At 28.6% G+C, this 13,802-nt stretch overlaps 2 long non-coding RNA genes across 2 annotated transcripts; both read right to left on the bottom strand.

Moving 5' to 3' along the window:
- Positions 1-4,230: 4,230 nt before the first annotated feature.
- Positions 4,231-5,869, bottom strand: LOC130817308 (uncharacterized). The gene is made up of 2 exons (XR_009043767.1): positions 5,748-5,869; positions 4,231-4,684 (listed from the first exon to the last, which is right to left on the bottom strand). It is a non-coding gene; the product is annotated as an uncharacterized LOC130817308 (long non-coding RNA).
- Positions 5,870-11,086: 5,217 nt separating this feature from the next.
- Positions 11,087-12,559, bottom strand: LOC130817307 (uncharacterized). Its single transcript, XR_009043766.1, has 2 exons — positions 12,275-12,559; positions 11,087-11,511 (listed from the first exon to the last, which is right to left on the bottom strand). It is a non-coding gene; the product is annotated as an uncharacterized LOC130817307 (long non-coding RNA).
- Between the last annotated feature and the right edge of the window lie 1,243 nt (positions 12,560-13,802).

Here is a 13,802-nt window from a genome sequence, read left to right as displayed (position 1 = left end):
TTAATTTGGTTTCATTGAGTTTGCTATTAATAATAGTAGTTAAGGTATTATTATTTATTATTATTATTATTATTATTATTATTATTATTATTATTGTTATTATTATTATTATTATTATTATTATTATTATTATTATTATTATTATTATTATTATTATTATTATTAATATTATTATTATTACTATTGTTATTGTTATTATTAATATTATTATTATTACTATTGTTATTATTATTATTATTATTATTATTATTATTATTATTATTATTATTATTATTATTTATTTTTACTATTATTAATATTAATATTAATATTATTATTATTATTATTATTATTATTATTATTTATTTTTACTACTATTATTATTATTATTATTATTATTATTATTATTATTATTAATGGTATGATTTGATTTGATCTGATCTGATCTGATCTGGTCTGATTTGGTCTGGTCTGATCTGATCTGGTCTGGTCTGGTCTGATCTGGTATGATCTGAAACTTTCTGATCTAATTTGATCTGGTCTGATTCCAATAAAAATAAGTAATAAGTCAAAAAAATAAGTTGAAGAGAACACCTTCTTAGTCTGATCGATTCAATTTTATCTTATTTTCATTACTTATTAATTATATTTTTTTTTATTCTTATCCATATATTTGATTTATATATTTTTTTTGTTAAAAAAATTTTATTAATTCAAAAACAAAACAGTACAATATAGTACCACAAATAAGAGAACATATCATCATACCTAATATCCCGTCCGAAAGCATCTGGGTGAGGAAAGGTGACAAACAATCCATACCCGTACTTCCTTCACAGGGAGGACTGCATCTGGGTGAGGAAAGGTGACAAATAACCCATACTCGTACTTCCTTCACAAGAAGGACTAGAGGAAAGCGATCAGTTTACCTGTAAACAGTATGAGCCCTGTAAAAGGATGATATGAGTGGCAACATTGTTTCAAGAGTGCAACTACTAGCAAAAACTAGGTCTAACCAAAAAAAGAAAATAAAATGAGAAAGAAAAAATTAAAAATAAATAAATAAACTAAAACCACGATAATTATATAAAGAAACAAAATAAAGCGTGTAAGAAACAACTAGACCCTAGGGCAGGGTTTCTCCATAAACAAGAGAACCACCTCTCTAATGTGCATCAGCATGAGAGAGAAACATACCTTTTAGGAAGAGTTTCTCCACTCTCACTTTTCATGTGCATAAGGGGAAAGTGGGACTCCAGAAAAGCCAAAATAAGTAGCTATACACCAGAAAAAATATATATTAGTCAAAAATAAAAAAGACTCCTATTAACACCTTAGAATGAAATATGCAAAACTCTATTCTTGATATTTTTTAATAAGGAGAAAGTGGGACTCCAGAAAAGCCAAAATAAGTAGTTATACACCAGAATCTATATATTAATCAAAAATAAAAAAGACTCCTATTAACACCTTAGAATGGAATATGCAAAACTCTATTCTTAATATTTCATATTTTTTATTAAAAAAATTTATATTTTTTATTAAAAAAATTTATATTTTTTATTAAAAAAATTTATATTTTAATTTAATTTATATTTGTTTTAATTCTTACTCATATTAATTTATATTTTCATATTAATTATATACTTCTCTCAGTCTCTTAAAATATGAATTATATATTTTTATCATTTTTATTTACTTTTCTTAATTTGCACCCTGTTTTTATTTGGGGTTGGGATAGAGCGAATAATTCCCCTATTTATTTCAAAGAGAAATGCTAGAGATATAAGTTTAGAACTATTAATTTTTATCTCATTTAAAATTGTACTAAAATCCTCCAAAAATCCGTGCTTTACAACTTTGAAATTTTGACAATAGATTCGAAAATGAATTAACTTAGAAAACCAAAAAATTGGGTCTAATCCAATTATTTTGACCAATTTTCTCAGTTTATCACTGATATCTAATAGGGACCAATTAAAATTCTGATTAAATGTCAACTTACACGGATTAAAACATCACTTAGAATAACATGATGTATTGCCAATTTACAATAATCTAATCCCAACTTACAATAATGCAACAAAAATCTAATTCCAATAATCTAATACCTTTTACACTGATAACCTAAACCCAACTTATAATAACCTAATCCCAACTTACAATAACCTAATGCCATTTACACTGACAACCTAATCCCAACTTACAATAAGTTAATCCCAACTTACAATAAGTTAATCCCAACTTACAATAACCGAATTCCAATTTACATAGATTAAAACGTCAATTAGAGTAACATGATCTAATGCCAACTTATATTGTATTAAATGTCAACTTATATTAATGACAACTTATATAAATATTAAGAGAAAACTTTTATCATATTATAACGAATTAAATGCAAACTTACAAAACACTAAAGTCAATTTCTAACATATTAAGTTCCAATTTCCAAAAAAAAAAAAAGAAAAACCCTAAATTTACAAAAACCCCAATTTACCCAAAAAAAAAAAACAAAAAAAAAAAACTCATTTACAGTAGATTTAATGCCAATTTAGTCAGATCTAAAGTCGATTTAAATATAAAAAACATTTACTTACAATCCTTCAATTGTTTCCATTTTGACGTAGAATAGTTTAGCCTTCTTCCTTTTTTGTTTTGGGCTGGAACCTTTGTACATCACCACTCATACTCAAATTTTGGTCTGGTCTTTTCAAATTTTTCATTGCAGATGCTAGGGTTTGTTCATCATTTATGTCTAAAATAAAAAAAAAAATTCAATTTTAGTTCATTAAAGAATAAAATTTGGTTAGTAATGGAATAAAACACTCAAAAATGGTGAAAATGAAGAAAAAAATAACCACGAAAAAATAACCAAAATTGCATGCGAAAAAAAAAAGAGAAGAAAAAAACTATAACTTAATCATGCCTAGTTGTAGTTGAAGGAACTAGGAGAATGTCTTTGCTTGAGAAAAATGGCGAATAGCGAGGAAGATGTTTGATTGAAAACTGAAAGGAAACGAGAGGAAGAAAGTAAAGAGAAAATGACGAGTCAAATGCTTGATTGAAACTGAAATGGGAGGTTTTGAATATGGAAGTTTTTTTTTTAAAAAAAATGATTACAGTTTTAGGGGAGGAAAATAGCGTGTATTACAAGGGGACAAAATCAATAATGGGTTGCAGTTTCCAATTACATCCTAACCTCACATAATTACACCTAAACTGCCTTGATTACTGAAATTCATTTTATTTCTTTTTTTTTTAAATTGGGCCAACCCATGGAAGGCAGTCTCTCAAAGAGACTGTCTTACATAAGAATTTGTGTTAAGTGTAATTGACAAACATGCCTAATTCTATCACAAATTCTTGTGAGAGATAATCTTTTTGAGATCATCTCTAATTAGGCCGGCTCAATATATATTTTTTGAAATATTGTAAATAGGCATTAATAAGTAGCCATTTAAAATATTGTGAGTAGGTATTAAGGATATAGTAAGTATGCATTAACATAATGTAAGTAGACATTAAATTTTAATGAGTTGTGCCTGAAAGACATCTCTCAAAGAGATGGTCTCTCAAGAGACCAGCTGTAATTCTATAAGATCTAGTATTGCAAAGTATCATGTGCACTAACTTTTTCTTATCGTTATAAACATATTAATATGATATAAGAGCTTTAAATATGGACAAGTTTTTTTATCAAGATCGTTTCACCGTAAGACAACTTAATATGAGTTGACTTAATTTTTATTTTCTTAAAATTTAATGAAAAAAATTGTTTTTATCTAGTTAACTGCTATGTAAATTTAACTTTGAGATGCTTGTATGGGCCTGTCTCACGGTCAGACGGTCTCATACAAAGACTTATTGTTAAATATTTGTTTAACCTTTTGATTAGACTGGTTTTTTTTGACATTCTCAACAATCAATGCCAATTTTTGGTTGAGGCTCTCATATATGTTAATTGTTACATATACTCTATTACCTATAATATTCCTCGGATATAAAATCTAATAGTTATAATACTCTTATCACCTGTAATATTCCTTGGATATAAAATCTAATGGTTATAGTAATGCGGTAAAATATAAAAATGAATCTGGTTGTGTTCGTCAGGTAGTCACCTTTCACACAAGGTGCCAAGAATCAAACCTAGCCATCTGCGTCCTATTTGTTTTTCTTAGTTATTAATAAAATTACCTTTTTCTGGATTCGTCCATGTATTCAATATAACATCATGCGCTAAATAGATGATAGAAAACCAGAATATTATTTAAATAACATACAGTACAACTACAACATAATTGTTTCTAGCTTCACGGCTAGAATAGATCAGACTAGACCAGAGAATCAACAATTCGAAACTCAACCAGAAATCAAACCATAAGCAGACTCATACATGATTATTACAATAAGGGAAAACGACACAAACCAGAAATTAATTACATGATACATATATAGATGATGCAGTGATTATGTATAATGTATGTATTGGATCAATCAAGCTTCGTCGTGGGCGGAGTATACGGCGATTGACGACAGTTTTAGACGCATCGAAAACCGTTGAGGGCGGCAGCAGCGACACACTGACGGCCAGTGTGAGCACAGCAAGGCCTAGAAACAGGGTTACATGGATGGCCCAAGTGCTCCTCACACAGTGGATTTTCACGTTCTTGTGCTTTTACAGCAAGGATTTGTAGCATCACTACGCAATTAACACAACTTTAAGTTACAATAAGTGACAAACTTAGGGTTTTTCCCAATGTCACTTTCATGAAGAGAATATATATATATATATACATGAACAATTAATTAATTGGGCCAAAGTTAAACAAAGCCCATAATGCAAATTAAATGTAAATAAATGTAAATTGTTCAACAATACGTTTTACATAATTCCGCCCATTAAGTGGCTTCCACTTAATTGAAATTTCGAAAACTTAGATTTACGCAATCTTACCCTTATCGGTGATAATACAGAGGTTGTTTATGATTACAAAATACAAAATTAACTTTTACTGGCATATATACTCGATCAGTGACATTGATAAAATGGCATTAGTTTAAATTTCTAGTGTTATAATTGTTAGCTTTTATTTTTATTTTTACTATAAATGATTTAGTGATACTTTGTTTCAATTTTAGTGAAACATATTTAACTGTCACTATAGCCTATAGCGACATTTTTTGAAAATATCATTAGATCTAACATCACGAAAAACTTTAGTGAGGTTTTTAAATCTTGCTAAAACCTATACTATTAGAATTTAAATTAGTAATATTTTAGTTAAATATCACTCAAAATATATGCCGGTAAAAATATACTCCTTATTGTAGTGCCAAAATAATTTGAGTTCTAGCAAAATGAGTTTCATTCTATAACGTTACGTTTATGTTGATAAAAACTAATTTCATAAAATAAAATAGTGTATAGAAGAAAAATATCATTAAATAGTAGGTTTAAAAATAAATTCAATTCCACAAAGTTAAACATAACATAAATTATATCATTATTTTAAGTTAATTTCAAGTGAAACTATATAATACGACAGTGGCTGAGTCATATAGTGAGCAACGGAGTCATTTGACCCTACTCAATAATTAAATTTTTAAAAATCGTCATTAAAACAGAACCGGTATTATTATAAAATAAACAAGTGTTTAATTATATTTATAATTTAATTATATTTATTATAAAAGAACACGTAACCGATATTATATATATATATATATATATATATATATAGCTAAAATGGAAGAAGTAAAACCTGTTGCAAGGATGAAAAAGAGCGCCAGGATAATCCTCTTGTAGCCAACCTTGCTTTCCATTGTTGTGTTTGTGTAATAAAATTATAAATACTTGTGTTGTAGTGTGTTGGTGGTGATTTCCTCTTCAATGTTTATGCTATTTATAGCAATTTCTTCCAATGAATTGGCCAATAGTCTAAGAGCACTAATGTTTAGTGTTAATCTTATTATACACCCACTAACCATTATTGCGGTTTATACTATATACAATACATGATATCGTTATATCTGTATATCTTCGTTTCAGTTATCGGGTTAACTTCAAGTTAGATGTCTATTTTGATTTTTATATCATTGTAAATTTAATTTAAAAGTCGGGTCAAAGTCAAATCGGTTATACAAAATCTGATTAGTGTCAAATTGGATTTACTTAATTGCTTAAATGTCAAATCGGATCTGTTTTTAACCCTTGTGGTTGTAAGTTAATAACAATAGAGACAGGGCGGAAGATATAGGCCATGTATATACCTAAGTTGCAAAAAAGGATTCATGATTTGTTTTTTTGACTAAATGGTGTTGGATTAAGAATGTGTTTATGATTTTAAATCATATTTAGATGATAACAGAAAACATTTTCGATCGAACGGTGTTGTGCGCATTTATGCTTAAAGTGGTTTAGTAGGCAAAAGTTCTATAAATCTCACTAATTGCATGCAATAGGAGATCCAGAATTTAAAATTATAGGTAGTACAACGTGCTGATGTAAATTAATAAAACATTCGACAGAGTCTTATTTGTAAATAAACAATCCAAAAAATTTTCATTACACAAAATTGACCTGTACAAGTAAAATATCGCAATAATAATCTCATCTCAATGCCACTAAAAAATAGGGCGATAAACGTCATCAACGCCGCATTGTACAAATTTACAAGTTACAAGTTATTAGTTACAACGAGATTAAAGTTTGACATAGTAAAATACTTCCTCTGTTCTGAAATACTCGCTAAATTACGGTTATTGACATTATTCATCGTTCAAACTTATTTTAATATTACGGCTTATATGTAAGAAAAAATATAGGTAAGTGAAATTTTGTTTGAATCGTCTAGTCGCATACTTTCAAAAAATTAGCTTTTTATAATTTTTAGATGTGCATATTTCAATATATAAATAATTAAAATAACATATTAGATTGCGTAAAAAATCAAATATAACAAGAAAGTTGACGCACAAGATAAAAAAAGAAAAATTATTTTTTCTAAAAAAGTTATGCTACCCATTATTACAATGTGCATCCGCCATTAATTGCAAGTGCTCATTCGAACAAGGGTATGCTTGTTCGAGTATCCTTACTCGTTTGAACACTTTGTCCTATATAATTTTGACAGTTTGTCTTATGATTTGCTCAGTGTAATTCAAACGTTTTAACTTCATTAAATCTAACACTCAACACCCTTTGCTCACATATAAAATACTAACTAAAGAGAGTGCTGCTCCTCTTTCATTCATCCCTATTTTCCTTTTTCTAAAATGGGTAATTTTTCTTTTAATTTTTTTTTTTTAGAAATTGTTCCAAGAAATTGAAATGAAAAATCTTGGAAGATTTAAGTACTTTTTGTTGAGATTTTGTAATTCGAACCGAGTCTGAGATTGGGTTTAAAATGAATAAGTGTGGTTCAAAAAGGTTGGATGCGTGGGGTGCGGAGATATGCGTGGGGTGTGGAGATCTACTCAGGGCGCGGATGCGCGGGGTGCAGAGATCTACGCGGGACACGACCAAGGTTCTGTTTTGAGCAGAGAGCAGTGTGCGGGCCGCGGGGCGGAGCAGTGTGTTTTTTGTGGGATTTAGTTTTTTCACGGTTACTTAGTTTTGTGGCCGGTTTCTTTGTAATTGTTAACCTAATTTCTTTGTTTTATGAGGTATACTATATAAAGGCCTCATGTAATTAGAATTAGGGCATGCGATGCATGAAACACAAAGTGAGGAAAACTAAGAGAGAAAAAGCTTGGAGAGCCATTGTTGTGGCTTCTCATGTTTATCTTGTAATCTCCCAGTTTATAGTGAAAAATTTATTCTCGGTGGCGGTGGATGTAGTTATCACGTTGATAGTAAACCACGTTAATTTCTCGGTGTGATTTTCTTTATTGTTTGTTTGAATTTTTATTGCATTTCATTATTGTTTTTCGATCTTTGCTTCCGCTATCGCGCAACACCTTTCTGGTATTAAAGTACTTAGATCAAATACATCTATTTTCATTTCACAAAGAAAGTACTACATCCTATTTTGAGCCCTTATATGGCCCATTTTTAGAAGGGCTTTGTAAGAGTTGGGCAGAAAAACGGGCTCTACTATAATTAAAATGAAACAGGCTATAAAAGGGCTCAATAAGGGTCGGAAACGAACCTTTCTAAATAATATAATTAACATATAATTTAAATATTACAAATGACAATGTCAAAGGAGATTATTAATATTTTTCAATTTAATTATCATAAATGATAATTTAATTGTTATAAATTGATAAAAATAATTTTAGTACTAAAAATGGATCGGGCCGAACTCTCAAAGCCCGGCCCAATTAAGCCTATATTACTCTTATCCAACCCGGCCCATTTTTACCTAAGCCCGACCTGGCTCTTATCTAGCCCATTAAACACCCCGCGAATTACTAAAAGAAACAGAAATGGTAGATCAAGTCTGGTACTAAATACAAATGGGAAAATCAATATACAAGTCTCACACTCAACCTGGTGTAGGTCATGCAGTTGGAGTTGTTAGCAAAATTCATACATAAGCCACAAACTCATCATGAGGAGGTTATCTACAAAATCTTGAGATACCTTAAAATTATCTCACGAAAAGGAGTTCAGATCAATTGCTCGGAAAAAATGGCCAATTAGACCTTCAAGCGTATACTGATACATACGGGATGGACAGGAGATTCTGACAGCATAATTACTTCATTTGTATAAGAAGAAACTTAATTTCTTGGAGAAGCAAGAAGTAAAAGATGATTGCTATGTTGAGTGTTGAGGCTGAATTTGGAGGAAACGCAAAAGAAATCATTGAGGCCTTATAGCTAAAACACCTCTTTGAACTTACGGCCCGTTTGGTTGATGGTAATGAAGTAATGGGAATGAAATGTTGTAATGGCAATAGTAATGAAGGAATGGATATGAGAATTGGTAATAAAGATTCTTTTGTTTGGTGCGCATAACTAAAGAATGGTAATGGAAGATAATATTTCATTGATTGCATTTGGTTGTTAGTAATAAAAAAATGATAATGACTCTTAGTTTCACTATTTTATATTTGTATCTAAAAGCATTATTGTATCTAAATTATTCTATCTAATGATTCTTTTTTAATAATAATATTTTTTTGGATAATTACATGCATTATCTTTTTTTTCTTCATTATTTTTTTCTTCAGCTCGAAACAACATTACCTTATTTTATTACCACAGTAATACTTCATTACCATTACCGCCTAATATCATGTTGTTTGATGGTAATGAAAATGGCCCTTTTTGGTAATTTCATTACCTTATTTTATTACCATCCATTACCATTGAAGTCATCCAAACAACCAAAATTTTCATTACTTGATTTTATTACCATTACCGCCCTCTAATACCATGTACCAAACGAGCCGTTATAGTTTCTCTCTATAAAACTAAGAACATAATGTGATAAAAAAAATGAAAAATTACTTAGAATAATTTAATTTTTTTTATGATTTTTCTACAATAATCTCATCTATTGATTAACCATGAACAATTCCAACTTTAACGGGTATGTTCCTACGGTAAATCCGATAACCAAATGACTTGCTATAGCAAGTTTTATTTTTAAAAGAAAAAGATAAATAAAATAAAATATCGAAAAAATATATTTAAAAGTTTTAAATTTTTTTATTATTCAAAATTTTTATGTAAATTTTTAAATTTTTCTCTAATTTTACATTAGTTTTTTGTTTATTTTTTTAGTGAATTATATACTATAGCAGGTGATTGGGTTATCTAAGTTTACTCTAGGCAAACATCCTCTAAAATAGGGATTATTCATGGTCAATCAATAAGTGAGATTATTGTAGAAATTTATAAAAAGATTATTTTTTTGGGTAATTTTTCCCAAAAAAATTAAAGAAAACATGTGAAAGTTGACATACGTACACTTCATTAAAGATAACTTAGAAACGAATACTACATGTTGAATAAAAAGATCAAGAATTGAGCAATTTGAGTTAGTTTCTTTTTAGAAGTTTCTTATAGCAATTGTAACAAATCTTATACCAAGGATTTCTCCTACATTTTAGTAGTTAGATCATATATAGGTATAAATAGATGGTCAAGATGAGAATAAAAAAAAAAATTTTAAAAAAAAAAATTCATAATGAAAATTTTGTGTCTAATTATTTCGCCTCCTTTAAATTAGCAATTATCTTTAAGATTTATATATTTAAAGTAATTCTATAGTGGTTGACTTTAAAAGCCAACAACCACGATTACTCAATCTTAACCGTACATTAATTAAAATAAAATCTGAACCATATAATTATTTTCTTAACTAAATATGATTAAAATGTAAAAATATTTTGAAATACCAAATGAGTACTTCTAAAAGTTTTTATTTTTAGACGTTGATTGATAAATAATATTTTTAGTTTCATCAAAATTTTTAAACTAGATATCTATATTTAATATATTTTTATTTAATTAAATTTTTTATAATGAAGATTGACTTTAAAGCCAAACACTATAAAATTATCATTAAAAGTCCATGTTATACTTCTATATATTAAAAGAACGACTTTTCAATAGCATAGGACTACATTTTTCTTCTATTCTTTTTGAAATATATGCCCACTTAGTCTATCCTAACTATTCCGCCTAAGTATCTCATTTGATTAAACACATTTACCAATTCGCTATTTCTATCATTAATATTTTTAATTGTGTACAATTAAAAATTATAATAAGTTGTTATTAATAATTTTTATCACGTGATTATGATAAATATGATAAATAGTGTTAAAAAGTGATCATATTAAACATACTACAAAAGAAAGGGGAATTAATTATTAGGCCGTGACAATCCGTCACATAATTTTCACCGTGGCCCACTCGTGTGGACACGGGAGACCCGTGGGCTTGAGCCTACAAATTCACGAGTCAGGAGCATTAACTTGCACATATACTTGGTGAAGTTCATTATTTCCCAAAACCATATGGTAGTAGGAAGATTAGCTCACCCACTATATATGCAAGTCAACAACCCACTATTTTATTGATGTGAGATCTTGTTCACATGTGAAGTATTTCCAACATTAATATAATCATGAAGAGATGAAAATGAAAAAACAAGGTTTTCAATTTTATTTATGACACAAATCAACCACTGCCAGTACACAATTCCATTATATATATAATGGTTAATTAAAGACAATAATTAAGATCACACACTTGCACTTAACTTAATTAATACCAACATTAATTAATTAAAAGACATAATTATGATGATAATACATAGAAGGGTAGTCCATGAATAGCTAGCAGTGGAGTAGAGTAACATAGACACCATTGTTGAGATGGGCGGCGGGCGGCCGAGCAATGGTGTTTACTGGCAATGGAAGCCATTAGAAGAGGTAGCTACACATTGACGTCCAGTATGAGCACAACAAGGTCTAGCACCAGGGCTGCATGAGTGCCCAAAATGTTCCTCACATAATGGGTTTTCACCGTCTTGTTGTGCTTTCACAGCAAGGATTTGCAGCATCACTACATGTTTACTCATTAAGTCAACCGTTGTAATAAATTTAATAAAATACATTTTTATAAAACTTTATTAATTTTTGTAAAATAAAATTATTACTAAATTCGATAAAATGAGAGGGAGACAAATCATCTAGCGTGATGGATATGAACCCCCTCCAATGCCTATATCTAGGATGGTTAGGAAACTATTTAATATTAAGTTTGAGATTCATTGTTTGATTAGAAAAAAGAAAACTATTGTGAATATATAAACTTTTGCTAATTTTCTTTTTAATAATACTTTTTTAATTTTAATCAATTATGAATAATATCAACTTAGGAGATGTTTTTTTAGAATAATATCATTTTTAATTTATCTTTTTTGTTAAATTAGCTAATATAAATAAAATTAGTACTCTTTATACTAGGCAAACATCCCCTAAGTTCACGAGAATTATTCAGAATTAATCAAAAGTTGGTATTATACTAGAAAAATCAGTGAAAATTTATGCTATTTACGGTAATTTTGCCTTAGAAAAGTTATTAGTTTGTGTATAAAATATATATAAATGCTTTTTTGAAATATATTATTTGCATTATAGGTGGTCATATAGCTTTAATTATTATGAAATTCGAAACGCTTGAATTTAGAATAATCAATATTTGAAATTATATAATAATTATACATAGTGATTATTAGCTTTAAAAGTGAACCATCCTAAAATTACCGGTTGTGAAAATTTGCAAAACGAAAAAAAAAATAAAGTTTTTATGGAAGAAGTAGAACCTGTTGCAAGGATGAAAAATACAGAAAGGATGATCTTCTTGTACCCAACTTTGGTCTCCATTGTTTTTGGGAGGTAATTTATATTTCTTTGCTTAAATTTAGTGTTTGTTTTTGTTGTTGGTGATTGTGAATGTAGCCCTTAATGTGTCTTCTATTTATAGTAAGTTTCTTTTGACCAAGTGCCCATTTTTAATACAAACAATATGCACCAATTCATAGTGTGTTGTGCTTTATATTAACCCACTGGCCCATCAAATAAATATAGTGCGGTTCCTTGAAGGAATATTCTTTGTCTAATCTAAGTAAATCATTTCGTTAAATTATGTGCACTATTAATTTATATAAAGTTTCATATGATTTTTGCTATTTAGGTCCAACTGAAAATAACTTTTTTGTTAGTGTTATCACTCATTAATAAGAATAGAATTGTGTGCATCTAACGGTCAAACTACATTCTAAATGGAAGTTTACAAATTTTTGTGAGAGACGGTCTCTTTAAGAGACTATATCTAATTGGGTTAACCCATAAAAGAAAATGTAAAATAAGAATAGGAATTAAATTTTAATGGACTGCACTTGAGAATTGTCTCTCCGAGAGACTGTCTCTTAGAAAGACTATCTCTTAGAAGACCGGCAGATGAATTTAGTTAATGAAATTGGCCGGGTAATTAAAATACTCTCCTAATAGTTTCTTTGCCATCTTAATTGGTTAATGGGTGTGTCTTACTTTCCTTTTCTATACTTTATTAATTAAAGTTGATTGGCTAAGCTATACGATCATTTTTATGGATTATGTTATTTGAGTTAATATTCTTGGGCACTTCTTAAATGTGAACAATTTATACTCACATTAAGCAAGTGAAGTCAAGCCATAATGTATTACCTTATCTATTACTGAAATGGTAATTTTATAGAGGTTAATTTTTAAGGTCAACTATTACAATAATGCAATTTCAATTATTGATTGTTTTAGTGTAGTAATATTTTTTCATTCGTTTTTTATTACTAATGAAAAAATGATTAAAGTTAAAATAAATCTTTTTATAATAGCAAATAATGTTTACAAATTTTCATCTTTTAGCGTAAATTGTAAATTTTTACGATATGGTAAAAATACTCTTGCAAAATATATGACTAGGACTATTAAAATGGCCGGTGTATAGGTCATTTAAGATCATTGGTAAGTGTTCTTGATTGGAATCACAACTCAAACTTAGAAAGTTAGGGATCCAAAAGCAAAAACATGCAAACCACAAAATTAAACAACATCAAAGTTTAATGAAGTTCACCCTCTTTTTACAATCTTTTTTAATATGGCCCTTCAACTTAAAACAATGAGAAGTCTTGGATTTGTTTGAAAATTTAGGTTTTGATCACCTTCATCAATTCATGATGTCACCAATATTAGATTTACTATGATCATTAGTTCTACTTCTATCAAACAACCAGTCTTTCAACTCATAAATTTTTGATAACAACTAATTATCAATTAACATTCATGTAAGAGCATATTTCACATCATCACAAC

Source organism: Amaranthus tricolor, chromosome 7 (genome assembly GCF_026212465.1).
Source record: "Amaranthus tricolor cultivar Red isolate AtriRed21 chromosome 7, ASM2621246v1, whole genome shotgun sequence".
NCBI lineage: Eukaryota > Viridiplantae > Streptophyta > Magnoliopsida > Caryophyllales > Amaranthaceae > Amaranthus > Amaranthus tricolor.
The sequence above is the reverse complement of the archived record's forward strand: the minus strand, read 5'-3'. Positions and strand labels throughout refer to the sequence as shown.